The following is a 15137-nucleotide window of genomic DNA, read 5'->3' on the forward strand; positions in this document are numbered from 1 at the left end:
TTTCCATGGATAAACTGGTCATGCAAGAGGTTGCATATCACATCTCAAAAGGGTTGTCAATGAGATTTCACAGGAAGAAGAAGGCACCTTGGCCCACTCTTCCTTTGCGGATCAAGTTGTATGGGATCCAGAATCTCAAGCATGTTGAGGTCGAGATGAAGGAATTCAAGAGATTCACATTCGACACCAGAAGTTTCAATCCATATAACCCACATTTCTTAATGAAGAAACAATGTGCAAGAATGTATCATCCTTGGATCCACGAGGCGTGTCATTGGTCTAAGGAAGACCCATGGAGATATTTCTACAACTTCTCAAGGCTCAATGAGTAGGTCAGAATAGTTATAGAGTGGTTAGAAGCATAGAAGGAAGCAACATCATCAGAAGCATAATCAACAGCAGTAGAGGGCAACATACCTGCACCTAACAAAGGCATGAGGAAGGTTGCTGACAATGCAGAGGAGGAGCAAAGCTGCAAGTTCAAAGCATATCCACTTGTGTTGAAAGCATCTTTGGAGATTCAGGCGAAGAGACAACAACGTGACAGGAGGATCGCACAAAGGAAAAGAGAGAAACAAAAGTTGGAGGAAGCAGAAAAGGAGTTGCAGGAGTTGAAGCAACAACTCAGGGAAGAACAAGAGCTACGCAAGAAAGAGAAGGAAGCACAATAGGGACAAGAACAGCAGGAGGCACAACATGCACATATTGATGAAACTGCACCCATACAAGTTATTGACTCATCCAAACAACTGACACATAGCAGACGTGGTGAGCAGTTGCAGGAGCAGGACTTTTCTCAAGAGATCAAACAAATGCTAGAGCAGATGGACACGGATGTGGTTCAACCAAATTTAGATCAGGACATTGACCTCATGCCTCAACACCAAGAGGTCACCCCACCAACTTCACCAGATCCAAGTGAAGAGCAAGTCCCAAGTGATCAAGGAGACACTGAAATCCTTGAGGACAATCCGGAAGCGGATGTGCACAACATATATTTCGACGAGTCACAACATAGAGTTGTGCAGTCGCGCAGAGTGCCCACTCCGGACATCCATGTATCTCATGTGCAGTTTGAAGAGCAAGTGATCATGTCTGATGTGCGCAGACATCCATCTGCATTGGTCGATGCCACCAAAGCATATGTTGAAGCCACCAGCTCAAGTGTTAGATTCTTGATAGCTGAGAATGAGCGCATGGCTAAGTAGCTACAAGTGACCAAGCAGGGAGAAGAGAAAGTTACGGCATCCGCCATAGCAGATTTGAGGAAAGCAATACTTGATGAAGTATTGTCTCTTGAGACAGTCATGCGGAAGCTGTACTTCAGGTTCGTCACCGTGCATAAGTGAGTTGTCCATCTTAACGGTTGGCAGCATCGTTGTGCTGGGAGAGCACACATCTTGTCAGATCTACACACTATTTTTGATCACATGCAAATATGGGAAATGAGGTACAAGGGAGCCCCATTGCACTTACAAAAGATGATGAAGCCAAAGGTAGTGGAGTTGAAGGCACGCATTTGGAGTCAGATACGGAACTATGAGGAACTCCCGCAGCTCATCACCAGCTTACAGGCTTCACATGCACGAGTGTTTAGGAGCATGGATGTCATTGTGTGCATGCATGTGATCCCATCCATTGGCACACTCACCGAGGTGAAGACAAAGAACCAAGTTTGACTAGAGTTGTACATACACTTTGATCAGTTGATGAGCATAACCACCATTGCAGACTTGCATATGAGCGCAAACACTATGCACCAGTATGTTGTTGGTCTGGCTGCACTCAAGACCATGATGCACATGTTATCTGATGAGTTGGACAGAGGTGCCAAATCAGTGTACCTGGATGCAACAAAGGCAAGAGTTCGCTTTCAGAAGGATGTCACCATAGAGTACGTGGACACCATAACAAACTACCAAGCTTGGCATCAGTTCGCCACCGTCGATCATTGAGAGGATGTCAAAGAGTTAGTCTTCCCACAGTTGTATGAGTCTTAGTGATGTCTTGCATGACTTACTCAAGCCTATTTTAATCTCACGTGGGTACATGTGCAAATTGTAATGTGAACATGTTGTAAAAGTGAAAGACCAAGTGTCAATAGTAGAATGTAACAGTCATGTGTAAGTTCAAGAGTCATGAGGGTAGGTGAAGAGTCACAAAGGGGAATGTCAAGGGTCACCCCACCCTTTGCTATTTATAGAACCTCATAACTCATTGTAAAGGCTTTTGGGAGCCAAGCTTCCTTTATGGATAACTTAGAGAAAGCTTGGAGTGTATTGTAACGAGCCTTGGCTTCTCCACAGTGCAGAGCTAGTACATCTCTTTGGAGGAGCAAGCGGCAGTGACTGTAATGTTCCACTATCGGGGCTAGTGGTTGTCATGGTTGTATGTATGATTGGATCTTTCACTCTTTTAATATAACAGAGCCAACACGTTTCATGCATATGTTGTAATTGTAGCTCGACTATCCTAGTTACTCTAATGATGTGCGTAGTTCTAATTTACGCATATATGTATGGACTATTCCGTATGTGTTCGTATGAATCAGGTATAACCCATCACTTTGTATCGTCGACTATCCTGCTTTCCATCTCGTGATGTATTTCTGCTCGTTTGTTCCCTTTCAAGCTGCATGCTATCACAGGTTTCTAAGGGGCACACTCTTCCACCTTTTCGTGTGTTAGAGACTTTCATGCACCTTCCTAGACTTGCTGCAAGGTCACACCCTTGCTACCAATAAGGACATCTTACTTACCTCTACGCACAACCGCAGTCTAGGCAATACCATACTACCCACTATTGGGACTCCTACTCCAAACAATCTGAGGTCTAGTTGGGACTTCTTACTAGGGAGATCCCCTGACATGTTGGTCGGTCCAACACCATCAACACTACCTTAGTAGAATGATTAGTGGTAAGGGGGTGTGTTATAAAGATTGTGACAATTTATGGAGTACTTCTTTTCTGTTCAGTTGGAAATCCAAAGGAGAAGGGCTTGTTATGCGATTAGGATATGAAATTCTTGATAAGGATGAACGTTATCATATTGGGAGTTGCAGGTTCAAGGATTATGTAGATCATCAAGTGAGCAGAACATGAAGTGGGGTTTCTAAAATCCTACCTAGTTGAGTTCGCAGAACTCAAAAGACAGTGGTTGCTCATGGATTTTGTTGTTGTTGTCTATAACAATGGTTCACCTTTTCAGTCACAGATGGGTAGGGATGATATTTTCGATTTCATTTGAATGGTTAACCTTAAGCTCGACAATCCTAGCCCAACTTCAAAATCAATATTGCAATCCCAAATGTTTCAGAATGAGAGTTCTAACCTCAATGAAAGATATGAAGGTGAAAGTTTAGAAGAAATAGGGCTTAAAGAAGTGCATGAACAAGAGAACATTACTTTAGATGTTGTGAATCATCCATCGAACCTAGCGATTGAGAACGCCGAGGACGAAGGAGTTTTTGAAGTAGAGGAACAAGGTGTGGAATTGGTCAAGAATGACATTGCAAAAGATGAAACATCGATCACTTCTAAACAATTATTACATTCAACTAAGCACAAAAATCAAGAAGAAAAGTTGAATTTGTCAAAATATTGGTGTACTGAAACTAAATCCACAGCAAAATAATTTTTTGAGCAATTGTTGGAACTGAAATAAAAGCTGGAAGATTCCTAACAAAATTAATAAAACTAGAAAGTGTGTTATTAACTTCAAAGTAAGAAGGAATGTGCATTGTTTTGAAGAATGTAACTAGGTTCAGTCTTAATAAATGTATTTAAGTCACAACATAATGTATTTCTCAAAAGAAAGAAAGTGAAATTTTATTATTATTAAAATTGACTTATTAAAGCATGGGTTCATGCTTGGGTCAGTTATTTTTAGGTCAAATTCTCCATTGCAGGCTTCTAGGGTTCATGCCAAGTGTCCTTGTCCATGTCATAATGTACAGAACCCTTCTTGGGAATTATTTCTGAAGAAAGAAATTTATTTTATATTAAAATTAGTCTTCTAGGCCTCCTCCACCAAGTCGGCCTAAAACTGGGTAGAGGAATCACTATATAAAGGCAACAACTCGACCTCATTTGTCACACACACAACAAGTTCGATTTGCAATTTATGGGTTGAGAAAAAGTGTGAATTTCAAGGAAGAAGGAGAAGAAGGATAATGGAGAAGAAGAAGGTATTCCTCAAGCACAAAAGGTTGAAATTTTCTCTCTCTTCCCACACGTGTGAAGTTGTGCAACTTCTGTAAGGGGGCTGAAATTCTGTTGCTCGAGGTCGAAATTCTGCAACTGGGAAGTAGAATTACTAGATTGAAGTTGTTGGATAAGAAGAAACTATTATATCATCTTAGAAGGTTGGCTTGGTGGAGGAGGAAGGTCTATTGCTCTAGGTTCTTGGTCCATCTCAATTTAAATTACTGAAGGAAGAATTCTTGACTGGGTTTTCCCCATATAGGGGTTTTAGCCCTGGTTGAGTGCTTATACTTGATGTCCCTGATTTTTGTGTTTTGGTTTTGGTAATAGCTTGATGAACTAAGTTAAAAGGGAAGATAAGAAAAATAATAAGAATTCAAAGATATCACTAGTAACTATCAACTAGAGAAAATCTTTCTTCCTTTCTAATCTTATAACATGGTAACATAGCTAAGGTGAAGAAGGAAGAAAAGGGCAGATTAAATGATCTATTAAGGAAAAAGGAGATCAAGAGAAGGGACATTAAAAAGGGGATCACATTAGAAGACAAGCCTACTATTTACAGTAATAATGTAAAACTCAGTGAAGGGAGAAAACAAATTAGAAGGGGCATGCAACTACAGGACCTAGAAATAGAGAATATATCTCATTCTCGAAAAGAACGAAGTTTTAGATCTTGTTCAAGGAAAATTCAAGAATCCTACTAATGAATCAAGTAATGCAGATAAAGTGAAGTTTAGAGAACTTGAAATCATGGCTATGAATCTAATAGTGGATGGAGTTAAGGATAACTTAATTCCATACATATCCAACATAAATTCTTCCCAAGAAATGTATGAGGCTCTCTCCAAGTTATTCACAATCAAGAACATTGGTCAAATAGCAAGCTTCAAGAATGAACTAAGAATTGTTAAAATGATGACACTGTTTCATCATACTTTATAAGGATATCTATAATGGGGGATGAACTCCAAGCAATAGATGAAGTTGTCCCAAAAAAAGAGCTCATAATTATTTCTCTTCTAGGACTACCTAAATCTTGGAGTGCTTTTGTGTCAAGACTTAACAGTTGGAAGGATACTCCAACATTTGAACAAATGTGGAATGCATATAGTTAAGAAGAAGCTAGAATATCGATGGTAAACAATAACAAGAGAATGAAGAAGAACACACCTTGAATTCTTATTTTGCTCATCACAAGAAGAAGGGAACCTTCAAGAAGTTCAAGGGACCAAAGAAGAAAGTGGACCTATCCAAGGTTGAATGTTACAATTTCCACAAGATGAGACATTACAAGAGCCATTGTCCTAAGAATCTAAGAAATAAGAAAAGAAATAGGGATCAAGCAAATGTCACTGATGAAGCTCAATCTAAGAAAAACAAGGCTGAAGATAAAGCAGAAGTCAAGGACTTATACTACTAAGTCCTCTCTTTCAGATATCCTCCCTTAGTCTTCTATTCTAAGTTATGAATTTTCTTTATGTTTTGATTTCTAAAATTTGTAGGTTTAACATGTTGTGTTAACACATTTTTAAATTATTTTTATAAGTTGTAGGTATCCCTCAAATATTGGATTAAGAGGGAGCCTCCATCATTTACCAAAATATAAGTATTGTATTCCTTGTCTCCTCTTTTGTGTTTGGTTTCTTTATCATATCAAAGAATGTTTGTATTGTATGCTAATAACCTTTTCTCTTTATATTTTTCTTGGTTAGGAAAGCTTGTTGTTTCCTCGAGGGTTATGGAGGTGACTTCAAAGGATAGACTTGAAGCATGAAATAATTTCTATTTAATCTTGTCGAGATTTGATGTCCTACAAGGTTCTTTAAGGAATAAATCAAAGGTATACCTTAGAATATAAAATTTAAAATTTCTCTTCATAAAATGCATGTTCATTCTCTTTTAAATTTGCTCTACATTACTGAAATCGTTATGTCTAGGATTTTGAATCACAAAGATTCTTGTTAGGGTGATTAATCATTAGATTGAATCTACCCTCATTATATTATCATTATTGTGGACCCCTAAAAAGGTTCATTGTAAAACCCTAACCTAAGGGTATGTCGATGCTAATATTGAAACCCTAGTCTACTTAGGGTTGTTGATGAAATCTAGAATTCCTATTCTTTTAATGTTTTGGAATTGTTATGATAAAAACCCTAGCCCTTTATGGTTTGTTGTTAATGTCTATACTATGTATTGACACCCTAGATCTTTAGGGTTTGTAAACAAATTCCTTGTAAGTAAGATTTTAGGAATGAAACCCTATGTGTATATTAGTGTGATCGAAACCATACTCTGAATGAAATTGTTATATACCTAATTTTGATGTATTGATGTTTGTGTCTTACCTAGTAGATATTGCTAGTGCATGATTATGAAATCCTACATATATATATGCTAACCTAGTTATTGATGTTCATAGTTTGTGAATTCTAGGGTTTGTAACAAAGCCCTAGTAGAAGTTTGATATTCTAGGATATAATGATATTGTTTCCAATATGATTTAGTCTCGTTGATAAAATTTAAGGTTTGCAACAAACCCTAGTAGAGTCTAACATATAAATTCTGAAAATTGTTGATCCCTTAGATGCATTATAGAACTGATATCTAAGGCTTTATGTCTCGAATATGGATTCTAGGGTTTGCAATATATCATAAAAGAGGTTGTCATATATATTTGAAAGTAATATTGAGGCCCTAGATATAATGAGACTGATATCTTGATTAAGTTGCTTGAAGATGAAGTCTAGGGTTTATGACAAAACCCTAGCAAAAAGTTGATGTCTAGCTTATGTGTCTTATAACTAGGTTCCAGTATTTGATGTCAAAAGTTTGATTGTTTTGATGCTTCCATTGACAAAATTAACTTCATGGTTCTATATATTTGTATTTGGTTGTACTTGTTATTAAATTTTTGCAGGTACATAATCTTTAAGATGATGAAGATGCTTAGATGATATTAATAAGCATGATGAACGAAGTCATATAAATAATGATGATCAAGATAACCTTGATACCATAAGAAGGGATGGAGCCATGAAAATTTCTTCGATTTTATAAAGGAAGGAAGCAGATAATCTCCCTAAGTTGAGAGGGAGCTAGGATAAAAGAAAAGGTATATCTCCCCAGTTAAGAGGTAGAGCATATTATGAAAATGAATACCTTGAAGTAAGAAAAAGTATTATTGATGAATATGAAGTTGCAAACAAAAGACTTGAGAAGATCTGAGGATGTATTTGGTGTTGTTGAAGAAATGACAGAAGAAGAAAGCTTCCGACAAATTGTATATGAAAGGAGGATCAGGATTATTAAGGACCCCGAAGGTTTGCGTTTACTTGTATATATATTTGAAAGTTTATTTTTGATTGGGGTTTGTACAGGTAAATATGTCAATGAAGAAGGATGAACACTTGAGAAGCATGCTTGGGAAAATGGATATATCTAATTTATTAGGGAGAGTTGAAGCATCCAATGATGGATGCTTGGGAAAATGGATATATCTAATTTATTAGGGAGAGTTGAAGCATCCAATGATGGATGCTTGGGAGGACATCTGGACAACTTGTGTGTTGATGTCTAGATCCTGAAGAGGGAGGGTGGCGTTGGTCGAGATATGACCTTGGATACGCACCTAGATCCCTGGGTTGATGGTTAGTTAGTAATCCTGATGGTACTTGGACTGGCTAAAAGCTTTAGTCCATCTTAGTCCCACCTGGATAGATAACCGTGGTCAAGTATCTAGTCTGTGGCATTGAGTGTTCCTGAACTCTTCGTAGTTCATTGTGGAGATATTCTATGTACCTCTATATAGTTGTAATTATGGATACCTCGCTAGTTAAGAGGGAGTGTTGAAGAATTTAACTAGGTTCAATCTTTGTAAATGTATTTAAGTCACAATATAATGTATTTATCAAAAGAAAAAAGTGAAATTTTATTATTATTAAAATTGACTTATTAAAGCATGGGTTTCATGCTTGGGTAAATTATTTTTAGGTAAAAGCCTCCATTACAAGCTTCTAGGGTTTGTGTCAAGTGTCCTTGTCCACGTCATAATGTAAAGAACCCTTCTTGTGAATTATTTGTAAAAAAAGAAATTTATTTTATATTAAAATTAGTTTTTAGGCCTCCTCCATCAAGTCGGCCTCAAAACTAGACAATTCAACCTAAAACTGGGCAGCATAATCACTAGATAAAGGCTGCAACTTGACCTCATTTGTCACACACACACAACAAGTTCGATCTGCAGTTTATGGGCTGAGAAAAAGTGTGAATTTCAAGGAAGAAGGAGAAGAAGGATAGTGAAGAAGAAGAAGGTATTTCTCAAGAACAAAAGGTCGCTCTCTCTTTCCCACACGTGTGAAGTTGTGCAACTGCTGAAGGGGGGCCAAAATTCTGTTGTAGTCGGGAGGTAGAAACTCTGCTGCTGGGGGCCGAAATTATGCAACTCGAAAGTCGAATGACTAGATTTAAGGTGTTGGATAAGAAGAAACTACTATATAATCTTATAAGGTTGACTTAGTGGAGGAGGAAGGTTTATTGGTCTAGGCTCTTGGTCCATCTCAATTTGAATTACTGAAGGAAGAGTTCTTTACTAGGTTTTCCCCTATATGGGGGTTTTAGCTCTAGTTGAGTGCCTATATCCAGTGTCCCTGATTTTTGTGTTTTGGTTTTGGTAATTTCTTTATGAACTAATTTAAAAGGGAACATGAAATAAATAATAAGAATTCAAAGATATCACAAGTAATTATCAACTAGAGAAAAAAAATTGCCTTTCTGATTTTCCAATAAACTGGAGAATGATATGTCAGGTGTGACAACAGTAGATAGCATATAGAACAAACATCTATGGGGCACATATTTCTTAAGAAAGAATTTGGCATTATACCTCGAACTGGATGGAAGATTGATCCATTTTGGAACTTAGTTTTTCAAATTTATCTTCTAACTGTTGAAGTTGGGTTTGATGCATGTTCTTTAGAATTGACGTTGCAATTCAATCAAGAGAGAATCGTACAATGGAGATGGGTCTACATAGTTCTAATTCCTTTGGGACAATTGCAGAGGTATTTACAGGAATACTTCCAAATCTTTATACACCTCCTCGTGACTTTAATTTTGGTATTGCGACAACAGAATCTGTAACCCAGGATGATCCTCTTTTACATGATTTTACTATTAAGGAAATGAATGATAAATTTCTTCACCTTACCAAAGAACATGCCAGGGACTATGGGTGAAGATTTCCAATATAAAAGTGTAGGTACTTGGTTCATATATATGGATAAACTCATGCATTATGTGAATAAGGATGGTTGTGTCAATGCCTTTTGCTCAAATCCAACTATCTACAAAGAAGAAAAATATGCATCTAACAAAAGTTGGCCTCTAAGGACAAGAGACTTTTTCTCATATGTAGGCTATTCAAATGCTTACTAGACTGGATATTTCACCAATCGGCCTACTCTGAAAGGTTACGTGAGAGAACTATCACCATTTCTGCAAGCAACAAGGGAATTCAAGTTCCTAGTAGGAATAAATAATGGAAGTTTGAACACTGATTCTTTGAAAGAAGCAATGGCTTTTTTGTGTCAACATGATATAATATTTGGTACCTCAAAACAACATGTAGCTAATGATTATGCAAAATGACTTTCAAATGGCTCTATAGAAGCTGAGAGTGTGAAGAACTTGATGTTGCTTTGTCTTATGAGTGAAAAGTCAAATAATAATTGTGGAGATAAAATTCCCACTAGGTATGGTGTAGGAATTTACAGGGTAAGTTCCTCAGACAGAACACCAAAAGGACACCGCTCACAACCAGATCATAGATCAATACACCAGTATTTTGACGTGGTTAAAACCCTCAAAGAGGGAAACAGTCCACGGCCTGAGCCAACGCGGCCACTTCAGGCAATTTATTAATAAAAGAATGAAAATTTACATATGTTTCTCTCATGCACGGATTACCCTACAAATGACCCTCCATGCGCTTTAAATAGAATTCATGGACCAATCGGGTGTCAAGCCATGGATCAAGTGTCGGTAATACCGAGGAGAGAATGAACCGTCGGATCACTACATATCGTGACTGTCGAATTGTAAGTTACAAAATGTACAATGGTAAAGAAACACACTTTACCTAACTCTACACTAGACCAAGTTGTACTTAACTATTTCCTATGTGTCGGAATATCCTAACATCCCCCCTTAAGAACAACTTGGGATAGGATTGAAGGATTTACAAATATGACACAATAGGAGAAGGAAGGAGGCACTAGAGCCTATCCCCCCTTAGTGACAACTTCCTGAACTCCAACCATAAATCGAAGTTTAGTGTACTTCGCCTCTGTGAGAACCTTTGTGAAGATGTCTGCAACTTGATCATCTATTGAACAATATTGCACTTCAAGAACATGGTCGTGAATGAGTTTTCTGATGAAGTGCATGTGCAGTTCAATGTGTTTGCTGCGCTGATGTTGGACTGGATCTTTGCATAGCTGAATGGCACTTTGATTATCACACCAAAGTGTAGTCGGATGCTGCTGGGAAAAGCCAAACTCTGACAGGATTTGACGAAGCCACAAGGCTTCCTTACTAGCTTCTACGGCACCATGATACTCTGCTTCTGCTGATGAAAGAGAAATGGCAGCTTGTTTCTTACAAGCCCATGTAATAGGTCCTGAACCAAGTGTGAACACATAACCGGCAGTAGACTTCCGATCATCAGGGTCACCAGCCCAATCGGAATCAGTGAAACCAACCAATAGAGGAGCTGCTTCGGCACTGTAATGAATCCCAAACTGAACTGTACCTCAAACATAACGAAGTATTCTTTTAGCTGCTTTCCAATGACTTTCACTGGGGTTTTGCATGAACCGAGCAACAAGGCCAACAACAAAGGAAAGGTCAGGACGAGTATGGGTTAGATACAAAAGTTTTCCTACAAGTTGACGGTATAAGGTAGCATCAACTTCAGGAGAATTACAAGTGACTGAAAGTTTGACTCCAGACTGAAAGGGAGAAGGGGCTGGCTTACAATCTTCCATGTGAAAATGACGTAGAATATCACAAGCATACTTGGACTGGGAAAGGGAAATACCCTCCTTGGATTGCAAGACTTGAAGACCAAGAAAATAGTGTAAGTGTCCTAAGTCTGTCATTTCAAATTTCCTTTTAAGGCTAGACTTCACATGGTTTATAAGGTTGGGATCACTGCCAGTAAGGATAAGATCATCAACATAAAGAACAAGGATGATAAGAGAGTTGCCCACTTTCTTGGTGTAGACAGTATTGTCAGAATGACACCTAGAAAAGCCAGATTCTAAAAGAAAGCTATCCATTTTGGCATACCAAGCCCGAGGAGCTTGCTTGAGACCATAAAGGGATTTCTTAAGTCGACATACAAGGTTGGAGTCTGTTTGTATGAAGCCAATGGGTTGTTCCATATAGATTTCTTCATGCAAGTCCCCATGCAAGAAGGCAGATTTAACATCCATCTGATGGACTTCCCATTTGAAAGAGGCAGCAAGGGAAAGAACAAGGCGGATAGAGTTCATTTTGGCAACAGGAGAGAAGGTTTCAGTGTAGTCAATTCCTTCAACCTGTGAAAAACCTTTAGCAACAAGACGAGCTTTATGTTTATCAACTTTCCCATCTGGTCCATACTTGGTTCTGTAAACCCATTTGCATCTAACAAGTTTTCGTCCCTTTGGTAGAGGAACAAGATCCCATGTATCATTTGCCAACAATGAATGATATTCTTCATTCATAGCTGCTTCCCAATCTGGATGGCCTGAAGCTTCTGCAAAGGTGTCAGGATCATAATTTACTGGAGCTTGAGCCAGTAAAGAAGAGGCTCTCTCGAACTGAGAACGTGTACGTCGCTGATCTGTAGGATCACCGACAAGATCACCTGCTGCATCTCGAGTAGCACGAACCCATTTTGGAAGCTCAGGAGTTGAAGGAGGATCCTGAGATGGTGGGGGAGGATTGTCATCCTCACTTTCATCATCTGAAGAAGAAATGTTTTCAAAGGTAGAAGATATAGGGAGAGGTGGCACATCCGCCGGACTAGGCTCACAGGCCGATATATTTTCATCAAATTTTACATCTCTTCTAATGATAACATTTTTGGACTTAAATGGAATAAGTCTATAGCCTTTGACATCTTCAGAATATCCAACAAAAGTACATTTTTCACTCTTAGGTTCTAAAGCTTTATGCTTTTCATCTGGAATATGGGCCCACGCTTCACTTCCAAAAACACGAAAGTGACTTACATCTGGTTTGATTGAGCTCCATGCTTCTTCTGGAGTGATATTCTTTAAAGCCTTAGTAGGAGTGCGATTTATTATGTAATTTGACTGTTAATTGCTTCTGCCCAAAAACTAAGACCAAGTCCTTTAGATTGTAGCATACAATTAGCCATTTCCTTTAAGGTGCGATTCTTCCTTTCAGCTACACCATTTTGTTGTGGAGTATATGGAACAGTATGTTGCATTTGAATTCCATTCTCAGTGCAATAGTTGATGAATGTGTTTTTAACATATTCTCTGCCATTATCAGATCTTAACTTAAGAATTTGATGTCCAGATTGTTTTTCAACAAAGGCCTTGAAGGCCAAAAAAGTGTTAAATACTTCACTCTTGAGTTTTAAGAAGTATACCCAAGTGTGTCTGGAGAAATCATCAATGAAAGTTAAGAAATACTTGCACCCACAGAATGACACAACTGGAAGTGAACCACATAAATCACTATGCACAAGCTGTAAAGGGGCTGAGGCGTGCCAAGAGGCACGTTTTTCAAAACTGTCCCGATGATGTTTTCCGAGTACACATCTGGAACAAACACCATCTCTGCAAGATACCATAGGAAGACCTGTCACCATATTTTCTTTACATAGATGCTGAAGGGAGCGATAGTTTAAGTGACCAAATCGCTCATGCCAAAGTTTGCTCACTTCATCGTTATGAGCAACAAATACTGAGGGAAGATTTGATGACCCAAAGTTGTGAAACTTATACAACCTTGTAGAATCATCAGCAATGCCAGTAGCCAAAATTTGTTTAGGATCTCTTAAGTCCTTGATTACAACATCATGAGGTGATAATTCAACGATTTTACCTTCACCTGAATGAGTTATCTGATATACAGATAGAAGGTTGCAGGATAAGGTTGGAACACATAATACATCATTAAACTGACCATTGTCTAGATGAACAGTTCCAGTCCCTACAACATTAAGAGATCTATCATCACCAACATATATATTTTTGGTGTTACAATCATTTAAAGAAGAAAACATGGCTTTGTTTTTGGCCATGTGATAAGAAGCTCCAGAATCAATGAGCCACTCATGAGAATGAGAAGAAGAAGATACATTTAATGCATAGCCAGACCGAGATGATTGACAACAACATGCAGAAAGTGCCATTCCTGAAGATGAAGTTGAAGTTGAAGATTGCCCCAAATGGATGTTATGTTTCTTCATTGCTGCTTCCAAGGCTTCCATCTTCTTAAAGCATTTTGATTCTACGTGGCCATCTCGATTACAAAAATTGCAATGTCTATCAGTCTTCTTCCCTTTGTTTTTATTTGTCTTATCATTTTGTTGAAATGATTTTTCATTTTGGGGTTGAAATTGCTTAGGACCCTTGTTTGGTTTAGGACCATTCTTTTTAGGATATGAATTTTTAGGATTCTTTGAATTTGGTTGCTGCTGGGCGGCTAACGCTTTCTTGGAAGAGTTTCCAAGATTAAGAAGACCAAGGTGTAAGAGTTTTTCTTGTTCTCTTATTAAAGAATCACAAAAAGAGTCAAAGGAAGGGGGCTTGTAGTCTGTTCCTTGAGAAATGAAGGCTTCTCTTGTAGAATGGAAGGTGGAAACAAACACAGAGTAGGCTGGTCCCAACTTTGTAAGAATGGAATAGATAAGGTTACTATCTTCTTTCTTAACTTTAACACCTTCCAAAAGATATCTAAGGGTCTTGAACTTGGACAGGAAATATTCAATGCAAGAAAAATTATTAGGGTCCAATGTAAACAACTCATTTTCAAGTTGATGGGCTCTAATTTCATTTTTAATCCCAAAAACTTTATTGATTTGTTTCATTGCTTCATCAGGAGTATCAATTTCTGCAATATGGAATCTAAGATCTGGAGAAATAGACATCCCTATCAATCCACGTGCTTGATCTTGCCTATTTTCCCATTTAGCAGCCTTATCTTCATCCTTCGGTTTCTTTTCTTGGCCTGAAGCTATTCTGTAGAGACCTTTACTTCTAAGTAAATCCTCAATGTAAGCCAACCATTGGAAGTAGTTGGTGTTGTCAAGGGTAACTTGGTATTGACTTTCCATTTCAAAGAGAGAGAGAGAGGGGGGGGGGGGGGGGGGGTGCTTTGGGTTGCGTGCTTGCTTTGAGAAAGCTCTTTTTCCCTACAAAACAAAAAACACAAAACCCAACACGGACATCCAAAGAAAACGAACCTTATGGCTCGAAGTTAGCTTTAGCCGAAAAACTAAATATTTTCAAAAATGAACCTTGCGGCTCAAAGTTAGCTTTGGCCGGAAACTAAATATTTTCCTCAATGTTTCTGATTTTCCGAGATCACCCTAAGGCGCAGGGAAAAGAGCATACGCATGAGAAAAATCCTTCCTTTCTGTTTCTGATTTGCCCAGATCGCACAGAGTCGCAGGGCAAAGAGCATACGCAGAAATGAAAGGTATAGATCCGGTAATAAAAAGGCTAAATAAACCGAAACCGAAATAAACAGAGAGAAAATAACAGTAAACTGCAAATAAACACTGTATACCTCCAGATCTTAAAAAAGACGCAACTAGGGCTACCGGAAACCTTTTCGCGTGAAACGAAAGGGGTTCCTCACTGGAACAGATGCTCCCAACACAACAGAGCAGTCCTCTCGGCCCGAAA

General features: G+C 38.3%; 1 pseudogene; it reads left to right on the top strand.

Moving 5' to 3' along the window:
- The window catches only part of LOC149234728 (alpha-mannosidase At3g26720-like), a 57613-nt pseudogene that overhangs the window by 15359 nt on the left and 27117 nt on the right, over window positions 1–15137 (top strand).

This window comes from Pinus tabuliformis, chromosome 8 (genome assembly GCF_031772625.1).
Source record: "Pinus tabuliformis cultivar Carrire ecotype Pingquan chromosome 8, CPIR1, whole genome shotgun sequence".
NCBI classification, from domain to species: domain Eukaryota; kingdom Viridiplantae; phylum Streptophyta; class Pinopsida; order Pinales; family Pinaceae; genus Pinus; species Pinus tabuliformis.